This window comes from Ambystoma mexicanum, chromosome 5p, assembly GCF_040938575.1.
Source record: "Ambystoma mexicanum isolate Mex_15411 chromosome 5p, UKY_AmexF1_1, whole genome shotgun sequence".
NCBI lineage: Eukaryota > Metazoa > Chordata > Amphibia > Caudata > Ambystomatidae > Ambystoma > Ambystoma mexicanum.
This window is the reverse complement of record NC_090930.1, coordinates 1,172,580,848-1,172,602,963: the sequence shown is the minus strand read 5'-3', so window position 1 is coordinate 1,172,602,963 and position 22,116 is coordinate 1,172,580,848.

Genomic DNA, 22,116 nt, shown 5'->3' with positions numbered 1-22,116 from the left:
TCATTGAGGGCTACGTAGCGATCACTAGACCCCTGATTCATCTTTGGAAGCGGGGGTCAAGTGGGAATGGGGTCCAGAACAATCCGGAGCAGTAAGACAACTCAAAAGAAGCCTCTCACAAGCGCCTTGCCTAGCTTACCCTGTCAGAAACAAGGAATTCTTCCTGGAGACAGGATTCTCTAATAAGTGCTTGAAGGAAGTATTATACCAAAAGCATGACAAGGTCAATAAAGTAATATCCTATGCGAGCAAAACTTTATCCTCTGTGGAGGAAAAATTCAACGGTTGTGAGAAGGCACTCCTGGCAACGGTGTGGGCATTGTAGAATTGCCACCCGTTTATCCAGGGGGAACACATCATAGTGGAGACTCCACACCAGCCTCTGCAATACCTCCAAAGTGACAGAATCCGGGCCGGAAATGTAATTCCCAAATTTCTTCCTGGATTCTGTCAATGCAAGGCTTTCCTGTGGAGGTCAGATATGGCCAAAACAAGAAGAGTCCCCTCGCGCAAGGTCTGGCTGACTTGCATGATTGTGCCAGAGAAAACAGTCTCAAGGATGAAAGTCTAAAAATCAAGGACAACATGGAGGCATACCTTAATTCCCCACACAAAGTCTTTGAAGAGGGCAAGTGTGAGGGAATGCCCACTGTCTATGTGGATGGATGCTCTTACCATGCTGACAACAACGGGGAAAAAGAACTGGTGGCCGGCATAGGGAATGCATGGGTGAAGGAGTCCCCAGAACCCTCCGCTGGGTACAAAATTGGTCCCCGAAGTAGTCAGGTGGCAGAATTGATGGCTGTGTATCAAGCCATCCTCACTGCTGTCCAACATCAACTCCACGAACTGGTCAGAATCACAGATTCAGATTATGTACGGAACGGGTTCGTGGAGCACCTGGTTAATTGGAAAACCAGAGGCATGCTATGTGCTAATAACAAACCCTTGAACCATGGGAAGTTAATCCAAAACATTGATGATCTGGTCACCTCGAATGGGATGACCATCTACTGGAAGAAGATCAAGGGTCATTCCAAAGTAGAGGGACCAGACAAAACTGGAAATGACTTAGCTGATCAGCTGGCCAAAACCGGGGCCATCCAAGGGGATCTAATAGAGATTGAGTCCCTGTTGGAGGAAATCCAGGTCACTGCTATCACTAGGTCCCAGACAAATGCTCACAATGATCTTTCAACTGCACAATGGAGTAAGGAGACCCCAGATGCTGATTTGATTACGGCTCAAAAGGGGGAGCCAATAATTGATAAGTTTTACCAACACATTGAGGACCCTGAGAACTTTCCCCTGACGGATACCGATTACATTGGGAAAGAGGACCTTAGAGTGTTGATGAAATGTCCAAAAATGTTCCGAATCCAAGACGGTTTGTTGGTAAGGAAATCCCAAGCTGGCCATGATCAGTGGGTGGTCCCTACCTCACTCCGAAGTCTGATGTTAAGTCACGCCCATGATGCGGCCACCACCGGTCATAGGGGGTTTCACACAACACTTGAGATCTTAAGAGAGGTTGCATACTGGCCACACATGGGGCAGGACCTCGACCAATACTTGAAGAGGTGTCTTGTGTGGGCACAATTTCAGCCAACATCCCTCACACACCGGGCGCCTCTCCAAAAGAGGGGGATGACACTGCCATGGTCAGATTTGCAAATCGACTTCATAGGCCTGTGATTCGCTCCTCTAGGGGAAACAAGTACATGTTGATGGTCACATGCTTGTTTACCAAGTGGGTGGAATGACTCCCGGCCCCAAACTGCAAGGCAGAAACAGCATCTGCCCTGATGATCAACCACATCTTTTCGCGTTTTGGTCTACCCCAAAGGATTGAGTCAGACAGAGGTAGCCATTTTACCAGCAAAGTAATGACTAAGATGTGGGAGATACTGGGGGTTAAAAGGAAGCTACATATTGCTTACCGGCCAGCATCTTCTGGTGCAGTAGATAGATACAATACCATTGTGAGCATCTTAAAAAAGTTTGTGGCAGATTCTGGGCCAAGTTGGGATATCCGATTACCTCTGGTCCTAATGGCCATCAGATCTACCCCTTCATCTGCAACCAAAATGTCACCATTTGAGCTGATGACTGGACGCAAGATGGTGCTTCCCCAGCATTTGCTCTACAGGACCCAAGAGCAGACATTGATAAATGCCTCCACAACTCATGAGTATGTGGAGAATTTAAGGAAACACCTTCAACATGCTTTTGCCTATGCTCAGCAGAATCTAGAAAGATCAGCTGATAGCATGAAGACCCATTACGATTTGAAGACCCCCGGAAAGAGTACAATGTGGGAGACCGGGTCTATCTATACAATTTCCAAAGAAACCAGGCCAAACAGCGAAAATGTTTGCCTACATGGAAGGGACTGTTTGAAATTGTAGATAAGATCTCCCCAGTTGCCTACAAGATCCGCCTCCCCAAAGGTAGTGTGGCGGAAGGGGAAGACAAGTGGGTCCATATAAATCAGTTAAAGTGTTGCCATCCCAGGAACACTCTGCAGCAACTGGAGGAGTCCACTGCAATACCAGAGGGGGCCGCTCCAGAGTAATTCAGTTCCAACCCTAAAATATCCCACATATAGTCTCTAAAATATTATGATTCTTGAATGCAAATTGTCCCCTGATTTTCAAAAATAAAATGTATATGTTCATGTCTTTGGATTTATAAGATGAATATGCCGCCCCACTATATCAACAGTGGGGGACAAATGTCTACGAATAGGTATTGCCGCTTTGCTTTGTCCTCCTAGGAGCGATGAAACCATGGAGACTGACCAAGGAAGACGACCTGGGGACCGGGAGCAAAGATCCGAGGGGCCCGGGGTACCGCCCAATACTCCCATCAGGACCGGCGAGGAGAACCGATCAATCCACCCTGATGGAGGAAAAGATGCTGAACTTTGTCATCTGCGGAATCAGAAGAAGATGATGCGGACATCCCAACGCGTGGATCAAAACATCCTTTGCACCCGACTCCCCCTCGACTCAAAATCAAAGCGCAGTCAGGCTAGGGGGCTTGTTGGGTGTTCTGACCCACGTTTGGACTATTATGCTGCAACATTTGGTGCTGTGGGTTTAGGAAATCCAAGATGGCGGAAAAGTTCACATTTGCGCCAGGATCCAGGAAAACCGTGCAGTTTTTGCGCACACCAAAATGGTCGCCTGACCTACCACCCACCAGTGCGAGCGTGATGGGCCAGGAGTGCCATGAGTGGAATGTGTGCCAAAGGAAAAACAGCAGTGCCTGTTAGCTCAAAAAGCACTTTGAAAACACCTTTGTTTCTTTGAAAAGCAAGCTAAAAATGCCTATTTCAAACATTGCAAGATATTCAAAAATCTCACTGAACACCAGCAGACATTTGGCAGAAGGTAGACTTGTGTGCATACAAAATCTGGAAAGAGAAAGAGCCTAAAATAATGTTCATAATGAAACTGGCTGAGCTGTGGATGTCAGCAGCCTCAGTTAAATTGGACTGAAAGACACTAAAATCTAAATGTTTAAAATAAATGAGTGACCTACTGTTGAGAGTCACATAGTTTGCAACTGTTAAATGTCATCGTTTTGAACTTAGAATCAGCGTTCTAGCTGCATGTGTAAAAATTGTAAGTTTGATTTGGATGAAGAAAAACTGGGAACAAAAGTGACATTTAGCTGAAGCCTGGCTTAAAGAAATTGAATTGTGCCTGACAACTACCCCCGACGGGAGTTGAAACTTCCTCAACAAATGTTCCCAGGCCTGGCCTGCACTCTCCTGCCCTCACCAAAGGGAGATGACACCTCTCTGATTGGATTAGGGGAGGAGCAGCTGGGGAATGCAAGAAACAGAACAAGGAGCCTTCCTTGGCTCAGGCAAATGTTAAATTAGGGGGGGGGGCGTAAATGGTTTCCTCTTGGGAGAAACGGGGAGGGGCAGTGCCTCTGTGAGCAACTTGAGTTGGAGGAAGTGGACAAACCAGAAATTCCACCATGTGCTTTGGGAAACCACACCCGTCTAGGCCAGAGCATAATTTTAAAAAGATGGATAATTCATAGATCGGGCTTGTCAAAATTATATAATTAATATCATTATTCTTGTGATTTTTCTGTGCACATTTTAAGAGGTATTAGGACTCTGTGGTATGTTCTTGGGGATAGTAGCGGAAAATAGGTTGTTACTCCAAATGCATGTATGTTAAAAATCTGACACCTTATCATCTGATACCCATATGCCTTGTGCACATTTGTGTAAAATCTGGAAAAGTTTAGAGGTTGTGTTCTTGATGAAAAGGGCAGAATTCTGTCATAAGTGGACACGACATCTTACAAAGACAGGGATCAGATGGTTTGGTGCTACAGAAAATATGTTAACTGGACATATAATATTAGGAAAATTGTACGTAGATAAATATGTATTTGGATCAAGAATAGATTTGTGTGCAAATTGACCAGGGGTGGATGCTCTGACCCATAAACTACCTCATCACGATGACACTCCATTTCCTTCCCCCAATCAAGGGAGAGAGGAGAGCTTGGCCAAGGATAAGTTGTGAGGGGCAGGCTTAGTTATGCCAAAGCACACACCCACTTTCAAAACACATAAAAAGAGACTGCTTGGACAGGCGGCATTCACTTTCCACTTTCTTGCGACACATTTTGCCGGACCAGAAAATATCCAGAAGGACCATCTCCAGAACGAGAGACCAGACCACTCTGCAGTGCCAAGAACTTTTGCCAGAACCAGGGTTCCAGACCACTGTGAAGTGCAGAGCAGAGCTGACCCAGAGAGCTGTGACTTCAGAACCACCCGCCAGGAGTCCAGTCCAAACCTGATCAGACCTTGACGGCCTATTTCAAATTTATAGTGTGAGTACTCAGCTAGAACTGTGCCAGAACTAATCTCTTAGTTTAAAATAATCTGATTCAAAACATTTGAACCTGTCCAGAACTGCATCATAGGAATCGTGTGTTAATTCTGTCATTTCAAAGCTGTAAAAGTGTAATTTTGTCATTCTGAAGTTTACTTTAATTTCGAAAAACTACCTTCACAAATTTGTCCGTATCTTTTGAATCGTAGGTGCTAGGAACGGGATTTAACTTTCATTTGAAAGCCAAGATTCTAATCTTCCCAATAAGCCTAAAACCGACTTATAGTTATTCCGTAATCGCGCTCGACGCATTCGGAAAAATTGCCGCGAATTGTCATTTCGCTCAATTTCGTTTTCTGTCAAAGATAGCCGTCTTTTGCTTGAACTGCTAAAATTCGTTTTCAACCTGCTAATCCCTCATTGAGCATTGCCAGTGTGACTTGAACTAATCTTAAATATCTATCACCTACACTGAATCTCCTAAAGGGAATTAAAAATCATTTTTAGCATATTTTACTTCATTGCCACCACATTTAAAAGGATTTGCCTGCTTTAAAATCATACCTGTTTTCCTCTAAGCTCGCTGGGGGGAACTGGAACTTTGAACTACATTTGATTGTATTCCTGAGAACTGTGTGCTCTCCTTTCCATCTTTTTATATTGCATGGGGAGGGAGGGGGGTGAATTGCCAAAAGGGGAAAAGTGATTACATTGTCTTTTGTTGAAATCAAATCAAGGTTATTCCTGTGTTGCATTCTTTTCCATCATTGTTTTTCCTTGAAACCATAAAGGTATTCTTTGCTACTTTACCCTTTCTATACCAATTCCTAAGTGATTAAGTAAGCATACAATTGTCATATTATCCATTGTTGATCACGGTAATATTCATAAGTGTGCGATCAAATATTAATTTGTTTATAAAAGTGTAATATATATATATATTGTTTAATTTTTCAAATAAATCTTTTAAATTGCAAAACACACCTACATCTTGGCTCAGTGAGGTCAAGTTGATTCAAAGAGAGGGGCATTATATAAGGGTTTATCATCCAGAGTATAACTTGTCATAAAAATATATAAATAAGGGCTTCCCTTGGGCGTCCCAGACGAGGCACTGATTTAGTGGGATTGCTGAATTGAAGTCACTTGACAGTCCAGGTCTTTCAATCAATGTATTGCTCTCTGCCTTCACTCAATCTAGGTGGCTTTGCAGGGTGGCTACCTGCTCTGTGCATGCCCTGTTGAAGTCCAGTTGTTGCTCCAGCTTTTTCTGGCTCTGCAGTAGGGAGTCCAAACCTTCTTGATAGTCCTTCTGCAAGGCCAGAATTCTGGTATCCTGGTCTTCCCTTTCCAGTTGCAGGATACCCATATCTTCTTTTATTTTAATTATATACTGCCTACTTTCGTTTTCTGACTCCTGGCTCCTCTGCAGCCTTTACTAACAAGAGTCCAGATCAGATTGGGCCTTCTCTAATGCCATCAGTTGCCTACTTGCCAGATCTTGGCCTTCAGCACATTTGTCCTGTATGGCTCCCATAGATAAATATAAATATGCTGCTACCCTGACAATCTTGGATAAAGTTTTACTCGCATATGTGATTACTTTATTGACCTTGTCATGCTTTTGGTATAATACTGCAGTCAAGCATGCATTAGAGAACCCTGTCTCCAAGAAGAACTCCTTTTTTCTGACAGGGTAAGCTAGGAAAGGCGCTTGTGAGAGGCTTCTTTTGAGTTGTCTTACTGCCTTGGCTTGTTCTGGACCCCATTCCCACTTGACACCCCCTTCAAAAGATGAATCAGGGGTCTGTTGATCTCTGTGTAGCCCTCAATGAACTTTCTGCTGTAATTAGTCAGTCCAAGGAGGCTCCTTAGTTCCCGCAGAGTTGGGGGGTCCTTCAGTTTCTAGAGTGCTTCCACTTTCTTTTCCAGGAACAGAGACCCTGAGAAGTAATCTCATGCCCCAAGAAATGTACACGGGTTCTACACCACTGTGCTTTTTGGAAGGAAAGTTTTGCTCCGGCGGCCCTCAACTGTGTCAGAACATAACAGATCTCCGCTATGTGTTCCTCAACAGTTGAGCTTTTGATGAGGACATCATCTACATAAACCAGGTTACCCCGCTCACCCAGGTCGGGCATGGCCTTATGCAGAAAAATGTTGAACTCATTGCCGGAGTTGAGGTATCCGAAGGGAGTCCGGGTCCATGTGTACTGCTGGCCCCCAAAGGTAAAAGCCAGCTTGTATTGGTCCTCCCTACTTACAAGTACAGTCCAGTATCCATTGGTCAGGTCTATTGCAGTGAATACCTGTGACCCCTGGATCTGGGCCAGCCCTTGGTCAATGTAGGGAAGACGCCATCGGGAAGTATGGACCCGTTTGTTGAGCTCCCTAAGGTCGGCGCAGTGACTCCACTGGCCGTACAGCTTCAATATCCCCAGCACCGGATTATTGAAGGTGCTGTGGACTGGACGGATTATCCCACGGGACTCAAGGTTCTTAATGATTTCAGTAAGGGACTCCATTGATGCGAGATGAAAACAATATTGCTTCACAAACACATACCAGCGTCCGTGGGAATTGTTGTTGTGTGGATGTCGGTGCGACCAGAGTCAAATGAGTCCACCGCAGAGAGATCTTGAAAATCCAAGAAAACTTGTTTCAACTTTTGCTTCTTCTCCAGAGTCCCACAGGCATCAGATAGGCTGACTCTCTCTTCAACCTGAAGCATGGAAAGACTTCTGGTCTTCCTATCTCAGCGGCCTCCTCCAGCTGGGTGGAGAAGTCCCTGGTCAGTGTGCTGATTTGGACTGGTGGCTTCAGGTGTGAAAGGCAGCCCTCATGGGCCTGGAAAATCACCTCATCCCTTCTGAAGTCACAAGTCACATCTTCCTTGCCAAAAGGGCAGGAAGTGTACACCAGGAAGTTCCCCCTATGCCGGGTAAGTATCCTGTCTGGTGTTGTATTGTCATCACTGTCTCTGTCGAAACAGTCCTTGGGGATTGGTCCTAGATCAATGGAAAAATGTTGGTCATTAACCGCCATTCCAATAATGGTGCCTGCGGCTAGAGTGATGCTCTTTAAGTCGCTGTTATCCACCTCTATTGGAATGGTGTCATGTTCTATATTGTCTAGTGGTGTTGGGTTTACCCCCAGCCCTTGCTGTTGGAGAGAAGCATTCAAATGAATATAAGCATCAGGGTTTTTCAATTCATTTCCTCTTTTAACTTTCACTTCCAGGGAGAATTGTTGGGTCCTTTCTGGGATAGTGACTTCCTCTCCAATCTGAATTTCAACTGCATAAGGTAGCAATTGAACTGACCTAAATGCTTTCTCTTGGTCATCAAAGCCCATGAGATTATCTACTAATCGGGACCAAGCCTTGAAGTTTATTAGGTCCAAACTAATGGCAAAGCGATTGAGAATGTCACTGCCTAAGTAAAAGGCGGCAGTGACGTCTCGCATGATCCAACAATTATGGATTATGCTCTTGTTGCCAATGGAGATTCTCCGCATACACCTGCTTGGCAGGAGATGTTTGGAATTGGGTGCTTCCAAATCCATTTCCCATGTGTCTATCAGTTTGAATGTGGGAATGGCTGGATCTTTTGGGAGTTGGCGGAACATGGCTTCGCTGATGAAGCTCTTACCGTTGTTCACACACACTCGGGCGAGAACAGAGTCCTTCCTTTCATTTAACTGAACAGGTATGAACAACTGCTCTCCAATTTGCTGAATATCAGCCAGGCTCTGAGCTGTTTTCACATCTTTCTGGACTATAGCAGTGGGAATGTCTGATTGTGGATTGGTAATGAATTTCAGAGTGTTTGCTTCCAGTGTGGAATACCACCTTAAACTGGAAGGAAGGTTGATTTTCAGAAATAGAGAGGACCCCCCATCACCAGTCTGTTGTCCTACTGCGATTACTGTCACGTCTCTAATTTGGTTGTTCTGGAAGTGAAATTCTACTTGGTCAGATTTTTGTTCAACCATGTGGCATGAGCCGTTTAAACTAACATGGTTGACGCTCTGTTTCAATTTTATGGGTCGGCTAGTCTGGGTCCAGAGGACCTTGTTTATGCAATCTATTAGGGGTGACAACCTTCTCAGGAGGTCATTCCCTAGTAAACAAGGGGTGCCCTCTGGAGTCACTACTATGACCGGGTGTTTCACCTTCTGTCGCCCAGTTTTAATGTCCAAATCCGCAGTCTCCTCAATGGGAATTTCCTTCCCGTCAAAGTTTTGAAGTTGTCCAGGAAGAGAGGTGAGAGGAATTTGGTAATTCTCCCCCCTTCCTGAATTCAGTTCATGAAAGGCCTTTCTGGACAGAAGGGTAGCTTGGGATCCAGTGTCCACCAGTGCCAAAAATGTACCCTGCCCCTATATTTGAACCGGGGCATAGTATCTTCCCTCCTTCTCCACAAGGGGGCACAGATAATGTACATTTTTGGACAACTGGTGGGTTAATTATTTTGTTTTGGACCTGGAGAGAGAAGAGATTTGGGCAGAATTCTGTGGGGAGTCTTGTGAATCTGAAAGAAAAAGTAACTGGAGATAGGAGAGGTTTTGAGTTCCCCTTGTTCTGGGCCGCTTCCCCCTTTTTGGAGGCAGTCACCAGGATGGGTTTGAACCAGGGGATTTTGATGCTGTTGGTTCTGGGATGGGATGATGGGCGGCGCTAGCTCAGTCCCCACATCTACCCAGTCTGGATTTGAATCCCTACGGACCCATTTTTCTTTGGGAGGAATTCCCCCATCTCTGAAGGAGAAGATCCTTTCCCCAGGATCCTCTGAGGATCCCTCTCCTTCAAATTGGAAGGTCTGTACCTCCTCCTCAAAATGGGTCTGTTTGGGTCCTTTGTTTCTCCTACCCCCCTCTGCTCATTGGGTGGCAGACTTCCAGGGGCAGGAGATTTTGTTTCCGGTTCCTGGGTTTCCAGGGGCTGTTTACAAGTGGGGAAGGAAGTTTCCTCCAAGGCTTTACACCCCCCTTCCCCTTGTGCCTCCTCCCTAGGAACCGGTGAGTTGTCGGGGTGCTGCCCCCGTCATTGTTCTGGAGCACCAGGTCCAGAGTTTGGGGCATTCTGCACCGGCATGCTCATCTGAGGGTCCTGTTGAGCCCTCAGCATGCGTCCCAGATCATGTGCCATATTTTGGACCTGGCGCTTAAGCTGTGAAACCCGCTCAGGCTGATATGAGGTTCTGTTTTCTCCCCTGGGCTGATCGCGGGAAGGGTAGCTATCCCTTCTCTGGAAGTACCCCGGGTTGGGAAGATTTGGGTACCCCTCCACCCTTAGCCTCCCCTCTCCCGGATTAGGTTGTCTGGTCTCAGGGAAGTGGGGAAAGAAGGATGGATGATTTTGTTGTTGGAAATTTTGTGGATAGCTGGGGAAAAAGTTCTGCCCAGGATTTGGTGAATTTCTGCCCTCCTGGGGGAAGTTAGGAGGGAAGTTTCCTGGGTTAGGTGCTTGGTTGGATCCCCCCCCCTTGCGCTGGAGGAGTCCTCACATAACCCAGGATGGGTCGGTTTCCCTTGTAGCGGGGACTTACATAGTCAGGGGAGTGAGGGACCCCATTTGTGGGACTAACTCCTTGACTCCCTGTCTGTGACTAGCCCGAGGGCCTTCTGGGCTTGGAATTATTCTGTGCAGGCAAGTTTTTAGGCCCCCCCATCTCCAAATCTAAAAATGGGGACAACCTTTACCTTTACCTTTGCCACCTTGGCAGCGGCAGGGGTGCTGGTCGGTTTGGGGCTTTTCTGAGCATAATTTTTATTTTCTTTTTTTTTTTTTTTAAACGTCTTTTTATTCATTTAGCGTGGCAGCAAAACATGGGCGAACAGCGCCAGGGAAATACAGTGTAAGCTCATTATATGCAAAACAGACATACAGTAGTTACATTACGATATAAACATAAACATTAGGCATTTTTGAGGACATGAGCGAAATGGCCGGGTGCTATGTGAGGGGTGAGGTCTCGTGAAGGCGAGGAGAAGCTGCCGGGGAGGACGTGTCCGATGTCGTACTCAGATCCGACATGTAGGATCGGAATCTAAGCCAGATATTCCTGGGCCTGGAGTGGGTAGGCTGTAAGTGAGACCAGGCTTCCTCTGTGTCCGAGGCCCATGTGACCGCCCATAGCCATTGGGCATGTGTGGAAGGTGAGGGGCGAAGCCAGCAAAGTAGGATGGAACGTACTGCGAGAAGCATGCAGAGGCCGGCAAGTTTCCTGGAATCCCGGGGGAGGCCTGGGAGGTCGTGAAAGAGACAGACCATCGGGGAGGGACTGATGGGGTGGTCGAGCATAGCAGACATCGTCGAGCAGACTGCCTCCCAAAACTGTGAGATGCGGGGACAGGACCAGATCATGTGGATGTAATCAGCTGAGTCTTGACCGCATCTGGGGCAGCTAGACGGGTTAACATTGGATATGCGGTGCAATCTGATCGGGGTGAAGTGAAACCTGTGTAAAACTTTAAACTGAATCAGCTTGAAACGAGAGTTGAAAGACACACGATGTATGCGGTCACAGAGGTGTGCCCAGCGCTCGTCGGACATTTCAACACCCAGGTCCGCCTCCCATGCTCGCTTCAGTTTAGAGAAATCTGGGATGGATCTTGATTGCAGCATAGTGTATAATCTGGATATTTTACCTCTAGTGGGTGAGGGGGAGGTGAGTTCCTCAATGATAGGGTCGTCAGGTGGTAGTGCTGGAAACATCTGGTAGTGGCGTTTGAGGAAACTGCGAAGGGATGAGTATTGGAGCCATACGCACTGGCCAGTTCTCAAGGGCAATGGGAGTTCGGGCCATTCAATAAATATACCCTGGTCAAACACATCGCGCATCAGCTCGTATCCCGCCCCGGCCCAGCGTCGAACCATAGCAGGTGATACCCGTAGGACCCCGGGGAAGAAGTTCCAGAGAGGGAGGTTGCCGTGGAAGGTATAAACAGTGCCAGACAGCTTCCATGTTTTTGCTAATGCCAAGGATGTGCAGGCGACCGGGCTCTGTGAGTCCAGCGCCAGGGGGACGGGTTGTATCACCAAGGAGCGGATATCGCGGTCGCAGACCGCAAGCTTCTCGAGCTTGACGTGTGGGGGGGAGTCCTCTATGCTAAACCAGTGGGATGCGTATTGAATTTGGGATACCAGCCAGTATTTCAGGAAATCAGGAGCACCAAAGCCCCCGTATATCATAGGGGTGGACAAGGTTTCGAGTTTAAGACGGACCGCGCCCGAGTGCCAGAGAAATGTGTTGATTGTACGAGTCAATTCGCTGAAGAAGTCCCCTCCTGGCCACACGGGAATGTTGGTGAACCTGTATAGTAGCTGGGGCAACACCACCATTTTCAGTAGGCCTATTCTGCCTGCAAGGGATATCGGGAGTTTGTCCCAGATCCGAACTTTGGATGAAAGGTGTGTAAGATATTTCTGGTAGTTTTCGTGAAAAGTCGAGGCTCGGTGGCGTGTCACCTCAATCCCCAAGTAAGTAACAGTAGACTGGGCCCATGTGAACCCCTGGGTGTCAGGAGGGGGGAGGGTGCATTCTGTAAGTGGGAAAAGTGTGGATTTCGAACAATTCACCTTAAGGCCCGAGATTCGGCCAAAGAGCCTGACGTCTTCCAATATTGGGGCTAAATTGGAAGAGGGAGAACGTATAAACAGCAATGCATCGTCCGCGTATAGTGACACTATGTCTGCGTGGCCCGCGGTACGAAGACCTCTACGTGCGAGAAATTGGCGGAGCATATCAGCGAAGGGCTCTATCGCTATGGCGAAGATCAGGGGAGAAAAAGGGCAACCCTGTCTCGTCCCTCTGGCGATCTCAAAGAGAGGGGAACAACGGTCGTCAGAGCGGACCCTAGCCACAGGAGTCAAGTACAGCAATTTAACCCATGAGAGAAATGAGGGACCAAATTTACAGTTCACAAGGACCCGCCACAGATACCGCCATGAAACGGAGTCAAACGCCTTTTGCATGTCGAGAATGGCAGCCACCGCTTGTGTCTCGGGGTGAATTCTGTTAAGTATGTTGAAGAGGCGCCTAAGGTTCAGAGAGGTGGAGCGACCCGGGATAAAGCCCCCCTGATCCGGGTGGATAATAGATGGTAGAAAGGGAGCTAAGCGAAGCGCCAGAGTCTTGGCATATATTTTTACATCACAATTGATAAGTGACAGCGGGCGGTACGAGCCGCAGTGCGTGGGGGATTTACCCGATTTAAGTAGTACTGTAATTGTGGCTTCCCGGAGTGAAGGGGGAAAAGCACCAGCCTCAACCGATTCATCCCAGAGCGCCATCAGGTGAGGGAGTAGCAATGGCTTGTAGCGCTTATAAAATTCGACTGGGATACCATCCGAGCCGGGAGCCTTCCCCGAGGACAGGGAGTCCACAGCGTCGGAAAGCTCCTCCAGCGTGAGTGGAGAGTCCAGAGAGCCCGCGGCCTCCGGGGAGAGAGTAGATAGGGGGAGAGCATCAAGAAAGGAATCGATCTCCGTCACCGGCACCTCATCGGAGTTGGAATATAGGGTTTCAAAGAATGTAAAAAATTCCGTGTTAATGTCCTGTGAGGTGACCGCCATGGAGCCATCCGGCCTCTCGATCCCAAGTATACGCGGGGCCCCCATCTCATGGCGGAGCAGCCTCGCTAGAAATCGGCCAGGGCGCTCGCCCTCTCCGTATCTCCTTGCCATGCCAGGGTTATCCAAAAATGTTTGTTCGCGCTCCGCAAAGGACTGGAACGTGTCCAGCTCCACCTTGATCTCCGCCAGGGTCCCCGGGGTGGAGTGTAGCGAGCATTTGGTCTCAAGGATCGATAATTTAGATTCACTCTCGGTGAGAGCCCCACGGATCGACTTAAGAATACCACTCTCCTTCGACAGTGCCATCCCTCTAATATAGACCTTGAAGGACTCCCATAAGGTAGCCCGTGATGTTACTGAGCCTGTATTTGTCTCGAAAAACTCCTCGATAGACACCTCGAGGTCAGAACTGAACTCCGGGTCTAGAAGGGAAAGGGGTTTCAGCCTCCAACGACGGGTTCGACCAGGATCCGGGCCCCAACTCACAGTGATGGTAACAGGAGAGTGATCGGACAGGGTTCTGGGGAGGATCGTCAGTTGGAGGACATTCTTAACCAACTCAATGGAGATCACCCATCTATCGATGCGGGAATAGGAATCATGGACTGAGGAGTAGAAGGAATAGATTCGAGAATCCGGGTAGAAGAACCTCCATGCATCAACCATAGCGAGACAGGGTAGGGATGACAGTGCAGCATAGGCCGCTCTGGAAAGCTGGCGGGGTCTGGACCCAGATCTGTCAAGGGCTACATCAAAAATTGTGTTGAAATCACCCCCCCAGAGGATGGGAATAAGGGGGAATCCATCGAGGAGAGACGTGACCTGAGTGTAGAAATCCGGGTCATCTATATTGGGACCATAGATGTTTAGTAGGACAACCTCCCTATTTTGAAGTGTGGCATGAAACAACACATATCTACCCTGAGGGTCTATTTGTGAAGAGATAAGAGTGAACTTGAGGCTCTTATGTATGAGGGTCATTACCCCGCGGCTTTGGGAAGAAAAGTTGGTGAAAAATCTATGAGGGCCCCATGTTTTGGCGAATTTCATGCATTGTTCCGTGCGGGCATGTGTCTCCTGCAGGAAAAGGACCTTGGACCCGTGGTGCTCAGCCTGCAGCTGGAGCTGCCTCATCTTCTTGTAATTGCCCAACCCCCGCACATTCCAGCTCATAAAAGTCACGTCACCCTCAGACATTGATGCCGGATCCAGTAGAGTATCCCTGACCTGTAGGTCAGATTAGCTTTCCTGCAGTGCCAGTCTTTGAGTATCACCCTGCTGTCCGTCCCTGCTGCCAACACCAAGCTTTTTATAACATAACCCCCAACATGTCCCACCCCCTCCCACATCCCTCCCCCAAACAGAGGGATGGCGATCCCAAACCCCCTCAACAAAAACCAAACCAAAGGCATCAGCGCCTGGGGGGCTGTAGGCCGGATTGGCCGTGTCTCTCCGGGCATGGCAGGTCAATGTGAAACGTAAGGTGCCAGCAATGAAAATTTGCACGTAGCTTGAACGGAGAGTTTGCACATATTGATGTGGCACATAACCATATAAGAGAAACCATCAGAGCAGAGTACAGAACTAAGAAACAGCGTGGTTCCAGAGTAAGGGAATGACCGGGCCTGGTCCCTCCACAATAGGCTCGAAAAGAACCCCTAACCGTGATCAGAGGGGGGGGAGGTCAGCCCGGGAACTGTTCGTCCAGGAATCTGGAGGCCTCCTCCGGGAGTGTGAAAAAGAACACCCGGTTGTCATGTTCTATGCGAAGTTTGGCAGGATAGAGCATTGCGTATTTGATTGAATGATCACGCAGCCTGCGCTTTACTGCTAGAAAGGACTTGCGTTCACGCTGGACAGCTATTGAAAAGTCTGGGTAGAGATGGATCCTTGCGCCGTCCAGTAAGAGCTCGCCCTTGAGTCTCGCGGCCCTAAGGAGGGCATCGCGGTCGCGAAAATTCAACACACGGGCTATGATGGGACGAGGAGGAGCACCAGGTTTGGGTTTAGCCGTCAGAGCACGATGTGCACGCTCTATAGTGAACTGCGGGGAGAGTTTGGGAGAATCTAGAAGAGCCAGCAATGTGTGTTCAACAAAGTCTTCCATTGATTCATGGATCTCATTCTCAGGGACCCCTATAATTCGGAGGTTATTGCGTCTTGATCGGGATTCCAAATCCTCGTTCTTTTTCTCCACCTCCAGGACTCGGTTGGAGAGAGCGACGACCTCAGAGCGTAGAGAGCCCAGTGCATCCTCAGCGGAACTCACTCGTGTCTCGACCTCCGCCACCCGGCTATCTGTCCTCTCAATGTGGGCTTTGATAGAAGATATAGTGCCGTTCATGTCGTCCAGTTTGGAGTGGAGTGCGGAGAAGCCCTCCCGGATAAAGTCCATGTTTTGGGACTCCGGAGCTGTGGCGGATGATGACGCAGTGGGGGCTAGGTCGGCGGCCTCCTCCGATGATCTCGCCGGTGGTTTCGCAGGACCGGCGTCGTGTGGCAGGGGGGGAGCACGGCACCAGGTGTACAAGGGTGCGCCGCAGCTCGACGCCCCCTCCGGTGTACGCCACGCCGGGGGCAGCGGGGCCCCAGGGAGCCCAGCCACGGCGCAGGTCGCAGTAGAGCCAAGAGGGGGGGGTCCTCGCCGGCGCGGCCACGGCGTGCAGAGCCTCCAGCGTGTTGTCCCCGGACGAGGGGGAGGGCAGATCCGCGGCCGAGGAGGAGCAGGTCCGCAGCAGCTTCAGCCGAGTGTGTCCACCCTCCGTGGGAGGAGGGCGGAATGAAGACTCCAAAGGGGGCCTCGATGATCGGCCCGTCTCAGCAGGGGCGGGCGGGGGCCACCGCCGGGGGCGGGTGGCGGCACCGGTGAGTAGAGAGGCCCGGCGCTTCAACCCAGTCGGGCCCGGTCGTCAGCGTGAGCCGCCTCGCAGGTGGGGGAGGGGTGCAGAGACAGACGGTGTCCGGATCTCACGGTCCCCGGCTCCGTTTCTTCTCGGGGTTCGGGCCAGATGGAGCCCAAGCCATCCCCCGTCGAGTCGTGTGCTCAGGATACGGGTGTAGGAGGGGGAAGTGCCACGAAAAAAGGATTTTGCAGCCCGTCTGCCACGGAGAGTCACCTTCAGGCGGCCATCTTGAACGGCGCTCAACAGCGCCCCCCCATAATTTTTATTTTCTAAGGGCTTCTGCACCTCATAGATTCGGGTGGCCTGTTCAATGACCCAGTCTAGTGACCTTTTCTCATGAAAATCTCTCACTAGCTGGGTCATGATGTATTTGGGTAAGGCATGGAAAAAAGTGTCAACAAATTCTTTGCTATCCGTGCGCACCCTTTTGGTAGTCTGTGCAAAAGAACTCTTCAACTCCTGCACAAATGCTTGTGGGGCCTGATCCTCCCCAAATTGTAAATTGTAGGCTGCCTTGCGATCCTCTTGGGGATTTCTATGAACAGAAAAGTGCTTTAAGATGGCTGCCCTATATGTGGACCATCTTGAATAATTTTGGTCCTCCAGCCCTGCAAAGAAACTGGAGTATTCTGGGGAGAATGTCCATTTTACGTACTGAATGCAGCTACTGCTGTCTTTTAAATGGAAAGTCTCCATCATTTGCTCAAAGAGCTCTAAGTGTTCCCACACAGAATACTTGGCGTTCTTGTGATAAGGCGTGATGACACTCCATATTGCCTTAATCTGTCTTAAGGGGTCCTTAAGCAAGGCCCTTTTTGCCTTATTTGCCTTCTTGGTTCAGGTAACCCTGGTCCATTCATCCTCTGACTCAGAGGCACTGCTCCCAGAGGTGCCCGTCTGCTCTTCCAGGTTTTCCCGGATTCTGCGAGCCTGGGAATGGCTGGCAGAATGTGGGGACCTAGTCTCCTGTGTCCTGGGACGCTCAGAGGAGTCTTGTGATTCCTCTTTGCTCCCAGGATTTGATGGGTACCCCCCCCACTGACCTAACTGGGCAGAGATTTTCAGGATGCCCAGACGTGGGTCCCGTGCCTGCTGGGCCTAGACACTCAAGCTACTCCTCACTGATGAGCCCCAACAAGGGCGAAACATGTTTGGGGATGCTTGTGGTCTCGTGCAGAAGGGATGTAACCTAGCAGTTCGGGCTGGACTGCCCCTTTTTGGGTGGGGCCAAGCCTGATTTGCATATGGTCTTTCCCCTTCTGTAATGGCTTGGCAGGCGAAGAACGGTGGTCTGGAGGGTTGCACAGAGCAATGCCAGTGGTTAAGATTAATTCTAAACCTTCCAGCCATCACCTCTTTGTTTTTGCTTTGTCACCCCGAGTGGGACGGGTATGCCCAGACGTGGGTCCCGTGCCTGCTGGGGCTAGAGACTCAAGCTACTCCTCACTGATGAGCCCCAACAAGGGCGAAACATGTTTGGGGATGCCTGTGGTCTCGTGCAGAAGGGATGTAACCTAGCAGTTCGGGCTGGACTGCCCCTTTTGGGGTGGGGCCAAGCCTGATTTGCATATGGTCTTTCCCCTTCTGTAATGGGTTGGCAGGCAAAGAACGTTGGTCTGGAGGGTTGCCCAGAGCAATGCCAGTGGTTAAGATTAATTCTAAACCTTCCAGCCATCACCTCTTTGTTTTTGCTTTGTCACCCCGAGTGGGACGGGTATGCCCAGACGTAGGTCCCGTGCCTGCTGGGCCTAGAGTCTCAAGCAACTCCTCACTGATGAGCCCCAACAAGGGTGAAACATGTTTGGGGAAGCTTGTGGTCTCGTGCAGAAGGGATGTAACCTAGCAGTTCGGGCTGGACTGCCCCTTTTGGGGTGGGGCCAAGCCTGATTTGCACATGGTCTTTCCCCTTCTGTAATGACTTGGCAGGCGAAGAACGGTGGTCTGGAGGGTTGCCCAGAGCAATGCCAGTGGTTAAGATTAATTCTAAACCTTCCAGCCATCACCTCTTTGTTTTTGCTTTGTCACCCCGAGTGGGACGGGTATGCCTAGACATAGGTCCCGTGCCTGCTGGGCCTAGAGACTCAAGCTACTCCGCACTGATGAGCCCCAACAAGGGCGAAACATGTTTGGGGAAGCTTGTGGTCTCGTGCAGAAGGGATGTAAACTAGCAGTTCGGGCTGGACTGCCCCTTTTGGGGTGGGGCCAAGCCTGATTTGCACATGGTCTTTCCCCTTCTGTAATGGCTTGGCAGGCGAAGAACGGTGGTCTGGAGGGTTGCCCAGAGCAATGCCAGTGGTTAAGATTAATTCTAAACCTTCTAGCCATCACCTCTTTGTTTTTGCTTTGTCACCCCGAGTGGGACGGGTATGCCCAGACGTGGGTCCTGTGCCTGCTGGGCCTAGAGACTCAAGCTACTCCTCACTGATGAGCCCCAACAAGGGCGAAACATGTTTGGGGATGCTTGTGGTCTCGTGCAGAAGGGATGTAACCTAGCAGTTCGGGCTGGACTGCCCCTTTTGGGGTGGGGCCAAGCCTGATTTGCATATGGTCTTTCCCCTTCTGTAATGGCTTGGCAGGCGAAGAACGGTGGTCTGGAGGGTTGCCCAGAGCAATGCCAGTGGTTAAGATTAATTCTAAACCTTCCAGCCATCACATCTTTGTTTTTGCTTTGTCACCCCGAGTGGGACGGGTATGCCCAGACGTGGGTCCCATGCCTGCTGGGCCTAGAGACTCAAGCTACTCCTCACTGATGAGCCCCAACAAGGGCGAAACATGTTTGGGGATGCTTGTGGTCTCGTGCAGAAGGGATGTAACCTAGCAGTTCGGGCTGGACTGCCCCTTTTGGGGTGGGGCCAAGCCTGATTTGCACATGGTCTTTCCCCTTCTGTAATGGCTTGGCAGGTGAAGAACGGTGGTCTGGAGGGTTGCCCAGAGCAATGCCAGTGGTTAAGATTAATTCTAAACCTTCCAGCCATCACCTCTTTGTTTTTGCTTTGTCACCCCGAGTGCGGCGGGTATGCCCAGACATAGGTCCCGTGCCTGCTGGGCCTAGAGACTCAAGCTACTCCGCACTGATGAGCCCCAACAAGGGCGAAACATGTTTGGGGAAGCTTGTGGTCTCGTGCAGAAGGGATGTAACCTAGCAGTTCGGGCTGGACTGCCCCTTTTGGGGTGGGGTCAAGCCTGATTTGCACATGGTCTTTCCCCTTCTGTAATGGCTTGGCAGGCGAAGAACGGTGGTCTGGAGGGTTGCCCAGAGCAATGCCACTGGTTAAGATTAATTCTAAACCTTCTAGCCATCACCTCTTTGTTTTTGCTTTGTCACCCCGAGTGGGACGGGTATGCCCAGACGTGGGTCCTCTGCCTGCTGGGCCTAGAGACTCAAGCTACTCCTCACTGATGAGCCCCAACAAGGGCGAAACATATTTGGGGATGCTTGTGGTCTCGTGCAGAAGGGATGTAACCTAGCAGTTCGGGCTGGACTGCCCCTGTTGGGGTGGGGCCAAGCCTGATTTGCATATGGTCTTTCCCCCTTCTGTAATGGCTTGGCAGGCGAAGAACAGTGGTCTGGAGGGTTGCCCAGTGCACTGCCAGTGGTTAAGATTAATTCTAAACCTTCCAGCCATCACCTCTTTGTTTTTGCTTTGTCACCCCGAGTGGGACATGTATGCCCAGACGTGGGTCCCGTGCCTGCTGGGCCTAGAGACTCAAGCTACTCCTCACTGATGAGCCCCAACAAGGGCGAAACATGTTTGGGGATGCTTGTGGTCTCGAGCAGAAGGGATGTAACCTAGCAGTTCAGGCTGGACTGCCCCTTTTGGGGTGGGGCCAAGCCTGATTTGCATATGGTCTTTCCCCTTCTGTAATGGCTTGGCAGGCGAAGAACGGTGGTCTGGAGGGTTGCCCAGAGCAATGCCAGTGGTTAAGATTAATTCTAAACCTTCCAGCCATCACCTCTTTGTTTTTGCTTTGTCACCCCGAGTGGGACGGGTATGCCCAGACGTGGGTCCCGTGCCTGCTGGGCCTAGAGACTCAAGCTACTCCTCACTGATGAGCCCCAACAAGGGCGAAACATGTTTGGGGATGCTTGTGGTCTCGTGCAGAAGGGATGTAACCTAGCAGTTCGGGCTGGACTGCCCCTTTTGGGGTGGGGCCAAGCCTGATTTGCACATGGTCTTTCCCCTTCTGTAATGGCTTGGCAGGCGAAGAACGGTGGTCTGGAGGGTTGCCCAGACCAATGCAAGTGGTTAAGATTAATTCTAAACCTTCCAGCCATCACCTCTTTGTTTTTGCTTTGCCACCCCGAGTGGGACGGGTATGCCCAGACGTGGGTCCCGTGCCTGCTGGGCCTAGAGACTCAAGCTACTCCTCACTGATGAGCCCCAACAAGGGCGAAACATGTTTGGGGATGCTTGTGGTCTCGTGCAGAAGGGATGTAACCTAGCAGTTCGGGCTGGACTGCCCCTTTTGGGGTGGGGCCAAGCCTGATTTGCACATGGTCTTTCCCCTTCTGTAATGGCTTGGCAGGCGAAGAACGGTGGTCTGGAGGGTTGCCCCGAGCAATGCCAGTGGTTAAGATTAATTCTAAACCTTCCAGCCATCACCTCTTTGTTTTTGCTTTGTCACCCCGAGTGGGACGGGTATGCCCAGACATAGGTCCCGTGCCTGCTGGGCCTAGAGACTCAAGCTACTCCGCACTGATGAGCCCCAACAAGGGCGAAACATGTTTGGGGAAGCTTGTGGTCTCGTGCAGAAGGGATGTAAACTAGCAGTTCGGGCTGGACTGCCACTTTTGGGGTGGGGCCAAGCCTGATTTGCACATGGTCTTTCCCCTTCTGTAATGGCTTGGCAGGCGAAGAACGGTGGTCTGGAGGGTTGCCCAGAGCAATGCCAGTGGTTAAGATTAATTCTAAACCTTCCAGCCATCACCTCTTTGTTTTTGCTTTGTCACCCGAGTGGGACAGGTATGCCCAGACGTGGGTCCCGTGCCTGCTGGGCCTAGAGACTCAAGCTACTCCTCACTGATGAGCCCCAACAAGGGCGAAACATGTTTGGGGATGCTTGTGGTCTCGTGCAGAAGGGATGTAACCTAGCAGTTCGGGCTGGACTGCCCCTTTTGGGGTAGGGCCAAGCCTGATTTGCATATGGTCTTTCCCCTTCTGTAATGGCTTGGCAGGCGAAGAACGGTGGTCTGGAGGGTTGCCCAGAGCAATGCCAGTGGTTAAGATTAATTCTAAACCTTCCAGCCATCACCTCTTTGTTTTTGCTTTGTCACCCCGAGTGGGACGGGTATGCCAAGACGTGGGTCTTGTGCCTGCTGGGCCTAGAGACTCAAGCTACTCCTCACTGATGAGCCCCAACAAGGGCGAAACATGTTTGGGGATGCTTGTGGTCTCGTGCAGAAGGGATGTAACCTAGCAGTTCGGGCTGGACTGCCCCTTTTGGGGTGGGGCCAAGCCTGATTTGCACATGGTCTTTCCCCTTCTGTAATGGCTTGGCAGGCGAAGAACGGTGGTCTGGAGGGTTGCCCAGACCAATGCAAGTGGTTAAGATTAATTCTAAACCTTCCAGCCATCACCTCTTTGTTTTTGCTTTGTCACCCCGAGTGGGACGGGTATGCCCAGACGTGGGTCCCGTGCCTGCTGGGCCTAGAGACTCAAGCTACTCCTCACTGATGAGCCCCAACAAGGGCGAAACATGTTTGGGGATGCTTGTGGTCTCGTGCAGAAGGGATGTAACCTAGCAGTTCGGGCTGGACTGCCCC